The sequence below is a fragment of the Salvelinus sp. IW2-2015 genome, unplaced genomic scaffold, assembly GCF_002910315.2.
Source record: "Salvelinus sp. IW2-2015 unplaced genomic scaffold, ASM291031v2 Un_scaffold2236, whole genome shotgun sequence".
NCBI lineage: Eukaryota > Metazoa > Chordata > Actinopteri > Salmoniformes > Salmonidae > Salvelinus > Salvelinus sp. IW2-2015.
Window position 1 is genome coordinate 25,834 of NW_019943566.1, and position 7,956 is coordinate 33,789.

At 46.3% G+C, this 7,956-nt stretch overlaps 1 pseudogene; it reads left to right on the forward strand.

Annotated features, from left to right (window-relative positions):
* Positions 1–1,071: 1,071 nt before the first annotated feature.
* On the forward strand, positions 1,072–5,478 carry LOC112073348 (ephrin-B2 pseudogene; annotated as a pseudogene).
* Positions 5,479–7,956: the final 2,478 nt, after the last annotated feature.

Below are 7,956 nucleotides of genomic sequence, written 5' to 3' on the forward strand. Positions count from 1 at the left end.
GCACGCGCTAACAGAGGACGAGCTCATCGGTGACTGACCAGGCATCTCGGAATCGATCAATCGGCAGTCGTCTCGGACGGACTCCATGAGACGGTAATCGAGTTGCTGCGGAATCCTGCAGCAAGGTGATGTCGCTGACGGCTCTGGACGGTCATGCTCGCTGACTCACACACACACACTGCCCGAAGGCACACACACACATCCACACACACACTATACACACACACACACACACACACCACACACAAGCACCCCCACCATAAGTACAATTCCCCAGCTTACGATCACACACACGTACTACCGCCGCACAGGTTTCTTTAGATATAACGCACAGTTTCTAGCAACACACACACTAAGCTCTCTCCTTTCTCTCTCTTCTCTCCTTCCGCTACACTACACACTAGAGTCCACCCTGCAAGCCAGCCCAGCAGTCAATACTTGATCCAAATCCCTCATGCCAAATTCTGATTGGCTGTCTTTTCATCGAGAGGGCGTCGACCAATAATACCTGCCACTGTGTATGGACCCGTAAATGTCATTAGTGGGAATTATAGCTCTGCACATAGACTGTGTGCCCGCGTGTGTGTCTGTACATTGTGCAGTCTCTCTGTGTACTCAGCACAATAGGGACGTTTATTATGTCCCCCTCAGTAAATCTATATGGGACTCTGTCATAGCCATGGCTAGAGGATATTAAGTGTCCTAAATGGCACCCTATTCCCTTTATAGTGCACTACTGTTGACCASAGCCCATAGGGACGCAGCCTAGCACTTCAGTGGGGCTGTTCCCTGTCTGACAGATGGGATGGTGTGGTAATTGGAGATGATGGGCTTTTATTACAGTTTTATATTCATTGTGGTCATTTTACAAATGGAAACTCTTTAAGTATCCTATTTTAATCTTGTTGGATAGCTCTTTTGGAAAATGACGTTGGAGGACGATCAATATTTAGTTTCATTTAATGGGCCCCAGAGGCGTTGCATTAGCGCCACARAGATCTTATTATTGGTGTACCTGTTTTGAGGTTGTGTTATCTTGACCGGGGTATACCCCTGTTTTTTTCCCGCTAGACCCCTATGGACTGCCCCCAAAACCTGCCAAACCAGACCAAAACGCGGGCCGTACCAACACCAGAAATACAGGTAAGAGGGGTGTGGAAGAGCTTACACACTTACACCATCATGAGGAAAAACTTCAACCAAAAAAAGCGAGTGAGTCGAGAAAGGAAGGAAGCGACAGAGAATGAGGGWCGGTAAAAAAACGACAGATGGAGAATACGAGCCAGCAACATCTGTGGGGTCTCTATTAATTCCATCCCTCCATCGCTCTCATCCCTCTCTCTGTCCATCCGCTCCTTTCCTCTCCTTCCCTCAGAGCTAAGTGGCGCAGGCGAGGAACGACAGCACTAATAGCTACCCGGAGAGGGGGGAGGAGGGGGAGACCGGGGGCGCAATTTGAAAGAGTTATTATGGTCGTTAGTTTGGGCGGCCTGGTTTCTGTTGGTCCGCGGAGAGAAGAGAGGAGAGGAAAATTATAAATCTGAGCAGAGAGAGAGAGGAGAGGGAGATAGAGGAGGGGAAAGAGGACAGGAGAGGAGAGGTGTGGAGAGGAGAGGAGGGTAGCTGATGCTTGAGGAGAGAAGAGGAAGATGAAAGGATAGCCGAGGAGAGGAGCGGGATGTTGTCTCATGGCAGGGAGCTTGTTGACCTGTTCTTTGTGTGCTGGGTTGTTCTGTCCCAGACACATATTCTGTGTCCCAAACTAAACCCTAGTCCCTATACAGTKYACTACTTTTGACCAGGGCCCACAGGGCTTTAATCAAAGGTAGTGCACTATGTAGGGAATAGGGTGCAATTTGGAATGCTGCCGCGCAGGCCCTTTCTCTAGTGTGAAGTGTAAATGAGAGAACTGATGAGAGTAATGGAGAAAGCACGGAAGACAGAAAGGGGGAGTGAGAAGGGAAGAAGATGGCTTTAGCTGTTGAAAGAGAAAGAGGATAAACACTGAAAAGGGGAGAGAAGCGAGAGGGAGGGACACTAGATGGCTGTACTGTTGAATAGGAAAGAGACAGAGAGTGGGGAGAGAGGGGGAGGGAGAACGAGGGAATATGAGGATAATAGAGAGAGCTGGTGAAAGGAGTAGGAGGTAATGGAGAGAGATGTTTGGGTAATGGAGGGAYGGAGGGATGGAGGGAACGAGAGGGGGAGGGAGGGAAGAAAGCGAGAGGAGGAGAGTGGAATTGGCGACTAGTATTAGCGTTTTGCCTCTCTGTCAGTCAGTCAGTTAGTCCTGTGTACGCGGTAGGGGAGCTCGCAATAGGGGGTGATGAAAGGGCGAGCCGAGGGGGGGATGTTATTATGTCCACAATGACCCAGAGAGAGGGAGAGCCACAGAGTGAGGGGAAGACGAGACGAGAGAAGGGAGGGAAGAGAGAGAAAATGAGTGGGGAATGTGCCAAGAATAATGATAACCCAATCCCACTGCCGCGCTTCGCATTACCACCCTAAACGCTACCAGCACCGGCGTTCGCACGGGCAACACGACCACTCCTCACAGGGGGTCCCAAACCCACCAGACACCTGCTGGGCCGTAACCGTACATGCGGTCGGACCGTGCGGTTGGGACCAGGTTCCAACCAGGCAGCTTCACCGTGTGGTCTCAAGCTATAGAGACCCAGATTACTTCCCAAATGGCACCCTATTCCCTATGTAGTGCACTACTGTTGACCATAGTCCTGCACAATGCCCTATGGGCCCTGGTCAAAAGTAGTGCACTACATAGGGAATAGGGTGCCATTTGGGACACCGCATAAACCACCCAACCATTCGGGCTCCTTCATGTGGATAGCGCTAATGCTACGTAAACAGCGTTGTTGKGCTTAAGGGGTGTAGCGCTGCCTTGATCCACACACTGTAGGTTGCTGTGGCTTCAAGCCAGAGCCAGCCTCTCAGTAGGCCTCTCCACAGGCACAGAGGAACATTCCAAACACTCTCATATCCAATGCCATCCACTTATTCATGTGGATAGACAGACCACATATGGTCACGGTCACATTGGCTGCATTTTTGCTGCATTCCTCCTGGTATAGCCTTTCGTGTTCGTGCCACTATAACTGACAGGAGACTGTTAGTCACCTTGCCKTGGTGTAGACTGTTTATTGGCGCGTAGTATGTACATGTGAGAGGTTACACCCTGAAAAGGCACGGCATGCCAAAACGTTGGTTCCACCCCTGAGTTATAGTAGATAAAGAGTTTACAGAACAAAATATTAGGATGTTGGASTTTCTTTTCGTTATTCACAAAAGTAATTTAATTACTGTACTGCATTAGTTTTGAAACACGTTACCCCCAACTAGGGATTAACATGGGTAACCGGGATCCCGGGATACACAAACATTCAATGACAAGACCCTGGAAAGGACATTTTACACAATGTCGCAGTAACGCAGCAGCAAATTAGCAAAAAATTAAATAGCACATTATCCAAACAGGTTGTCACGTAGAAGCCTTTATCCTAGCGTATATACTTCACACAAAGTTGCCATTAATTCAAAGCACATGTGTAATTGACACTCCCGACTGCACACGCGACCCGAATGCAGTCAATAAACCCTACAGGAAACCTTTACAGAATAGTCTATTAAATAACGCGTRCCTCTTTGAGCTGTCATTGTGACTCTTCAGACAGTCACAAATGTATAGACCTATGCACAATTCACTAGATAGGCTGTCTGTTAACAATTCAGACAGGCATGAGGGAAAATTCTATCTTCTCCTGTTCTAGAGGCAATTTTCTTATCCAGTCCCAATCCCACTGAAAYCCAAAATGCTGACTASTGTCGCATGAAAATTCCTAACTTTATTCTGTAATTAATAGGTTGCATTATCAAAACACGTCTCTCCGCTATAACATTTCCCCCACTTCTCTGCCCTTATGAGAGCTTCGGTAGAGAATGTGTGGTCAACAAACAGTATGCTAGTATTACCGTTATTTAGCTAGGCAAGTCACTTAAGAGCAAATTTTTACTTACAATGACAGCCTACACCAGCCAAACCTGGATGACACTGGGCAAATTCTGTGCCGCCCAATCACGGCCGGTTGTGATACAGCCCTGGATTCGAACCAGGGTGTCTGTAGTAACACCTCTAACACTGAGATGCAGTGCCTTAGACTGCTGCGTCACGCGGGAGTAGATATGGATATTTTTWAAATAGTGTTGGTTCCCGTTAAGATACCTTAATATTTAAACTATTTCCACTCTTCATCTCCCCGTTATTCATGAGCTGATCTGCTGTCTGTATAATCATCAACTAGATTTTGCCAAATATATGAGATATATGAGATGTGGGGAGAACCCTGGCATAGTGACTTGGTTTTCAATGCTTTAAATGGCCACTTCCAATTTTTGCGGTATTTCTCGGGATAAATATGAATTAAACCAGCATTGCAACTTGGCTGATTTTTGGAAAAATATTTATCCCTACCACCAACACTGAACATATGAAATGTAAAAGGTTAGTGAAATAGAAAGGGATATTTTGGGATTTTGGCAATGAGGGCAAATTATCTGCTACCTTCAAACTGCATACATAGATAAAAATGTTATCCACGAGTTCATCTGACTCTGGGTAAGTAGATAAATTGCCTCATTGCCAAAATCCCAAAGTATCCTTTTAAAGTAAACATTTATTGTGTCATTTTACAGGTGGTGCTGGTAACACCACTCATCCCAGGATTCCTAGCGGTGACGGCGGTGGTTCGGGAGGCACGGGTGGTGAGAACGGACCCCTTCCCCCCTCCAACGTGGCTGTCATCGCCGGCGCCGCAGGAGGCTCCGCCTTTCTCCTCCTGGTCACCGCAGTGATCTGCGTGGTGTGTTACCGGCGGCGACACGCCAAGCACTCGGAGTCCCACCACCCACCCCTGTCGCTGTCCTCCCTCACCAGCCCCAAGAGGCACGGCGGTGGGCACGGGGGCGGCCATGGGAGCGGGAATAACAACGGCTCAGAACCCAGTGACATCATCATCCCCCTGCGGACTTCGGACTCGGCGTACTGCCCTCACTACGAGAAGGTGAGCGGGGACTACGGCCACCCCGTCTACATCGTCCAGGAGATGCCCCCCCAGAGCCCAGCCAACATCTACTACAAAGTATGAAGGTCGTCACCATGACAACCTACAGTACCACCAACTACCACCCTTCCCTGTTCTATTCTAGTACAAGTACCACTTACAACCTACCTACAATATACCCTGTTCTATCAGTACGTACACCTACAACCTACCTACAATATACCCTGTTCTATCCAGTATGGTACCACCTACAACCTACCTACAATATACCCTGTTCTATACAGTACAGTACGCCTACAATCTACCTACAATATACCCTGTTCTATACAGTACAGTACCACTAACTACTACAATATACCCTGTTCTATACAGTACAGTACCACTACAACTACCTACAATATACCCTGTTACTATCAATGGTACACCTACAACCTACCTAATATACCCTGTTCTATACAGTACAGTACCCCTACAACCTACCTACAATATACCCTGTCTATACAGTACAGTACCCCTACAACCTACCTACAATATACCCTGTTCTATACAGTTACAGTACACCTTACAACCTACCTACCAATATTACCCTGTTCTATACAGTACCAGTAACAGCCTACAACCACTACCTACAAATAACCTGTTCTATACAGTACAGTACCGCCTACAACTACCTACAATATAAACCTGGTCGATTACAGTACAGTACCACTACAACCTACCTACAATATAAACCCGGTTCTATACAGTACAGTACCGCCTACAATCTACCTACAATATACCCTTGTTCCTATACAGTACAGCAGCACCTACAACCTACTTACAATATACGCTGTTCTATACCAGTACAGTACCGCCGTACAACCTACCTACAATATACCGTTTTCTATACAGTACGCCAGTACCGCCTACAATCTACCTACAATATACCCTGTTCTATACAGTACAGTAGCACCTACAACCTACTTACAACAGTCCCTCAATGACTTACTCCAAAACCAGATCTTTAGGGCACTATACAGCATAAGAACTGCCCTATCCAACCCCAGCCACAAGTGTGTGTGTCTAGCTTACTAAAGAGGCCATCCTTCTCGCCCACCACTCTTCACTCAACTGTGTCACTAAGCCAAGTGAAGGTTTGGTATATAACCCCCCTACTGGCCCCCACCGGGCCCTTTAAAGAGGACAGCAATGACAAGTACTCTTGGCTACGCCCCCTTTCTTTCTCACAGCGAATCGAAACCAGAGCTGAAGAGAAGATTCCCGCCCTATACACCATGAGTACAAGTGTGAGAGAACACACACCAAGCAGGTGTGAGAGAACACACACTAGTAACGCCACAGCATGGCCTTATGGGACTCGGACCCTAGAAAACCTACAGTCCAACTACCAACCAACCAGAGAACTCTGTCTGTATCTCCAGTGCTGTGCTATATCAGACCTATCGAGACTGGCCCCTGACTGGCCCTTGACTGGCCCCTGAGACAGACTGTGTCCCCTAATGTTAGTTTGTTTGTTTGTGTGTGTATGGTTTCTCATTGGACCAGGGGCCTCTGACTCTCTCGCCACGTGATCAGGCTCAGGTGCCAGAGGTCAGACCAATTGAGTCTTAGTGACATTCAGATTCTTGTATATTTTAATAACGTGTGTATGTGTGTGCTTGTGTATGTGGGACTAGGATAATAATTATGACACTGCTACACGTACAGGTGTGTGTGCAGTTAGTGTGCTTTAGTACAGCGAGTATGTGTGTGTTTTGTGTGTCAGTGTGTGTGTGTGCCTGTATTTCTCTGTGTATACACTACGTGCGAGAGAATGTGCGTGTGTGTTTGTTCTTTAGACTTGTCTTAAAAACCAAAACTCAAAAAAGTGAGCGAATATAGAAAGAAAGTGAGATTTTTTATCGCTATCAACACTTATAGATGATATATATATATGAATATCCAGTAAGTCATTTTTAGACGTCTTGTTTTCTATTGTTTTTCATTTTTATTTCTCCACTTGTAAAACTCCACTTCTTCTGTTACTGCTAGATATTTTTTATCCGCTGGTTTATTTTTTAGAAACATGACCTTATTTCCTTCCCCTTTGAGTTGTAAATTAATTTAATCCCTTTGTTTTTCTTTTCCTGGCGAACTGAGGTCTCTCCCTCTCTCTCTCATCGCCTCCTCCCTCCCCTCCTCCCYCCCTGTCTCCCTCTGGGCCTCCCACCCCTATGTATATTTTTATAGTTCTTGTAATATGCTGTAGTTTTGAAGTTTAGACCTCGTTTGTGGAAGTTGTTGAGGTAGAAACCATCTATGAACTTTTTTTTTTTTTTTTCAAATGTTTTTGAACACACAAGAAAAAGCAAGGGGGGAAATAAATGAGGGAAGAATCTAAAAGAAATGAAATGAAAAGCAAGAAGGTGAACCGGAGTCACTGTCTAGGGAGAAAAGAGAGTGACTGAAAACAGAACTTCTGTTAAAAGAAAGAGAGAAAAAACTGAAGAAGGAGTTACACACTAAGAAAGAAGAAGAACGCGAGAACAGATGGAAGAAGAAGAGGAGGATAGGAGTTGAATTGAGAGATGAGAGAAGGATCCCTGGGAAGGATAGAGAGAGCGAAGCGATGACTGTGGCGGAGGATAGGAGTCTTTCCTTTAATGGAGTGCTGCGAAGGAGTGATGAACCCTAGGAGGAGGGAGGAGAGGAACGGACACGCAACTGAAATGGATTTCAGGGGGGAAACCTCACTGTGGAATAAGGAGGAGAGATTTAATCTCCCACACACACACACACACACACTGACAGATAGACAGACATACTCCCCTTTTACCTCGCAACAGCTTTATATTTCAGACACACACTCTTTAAGCTGATTATAATGATAGACACTCTCTCT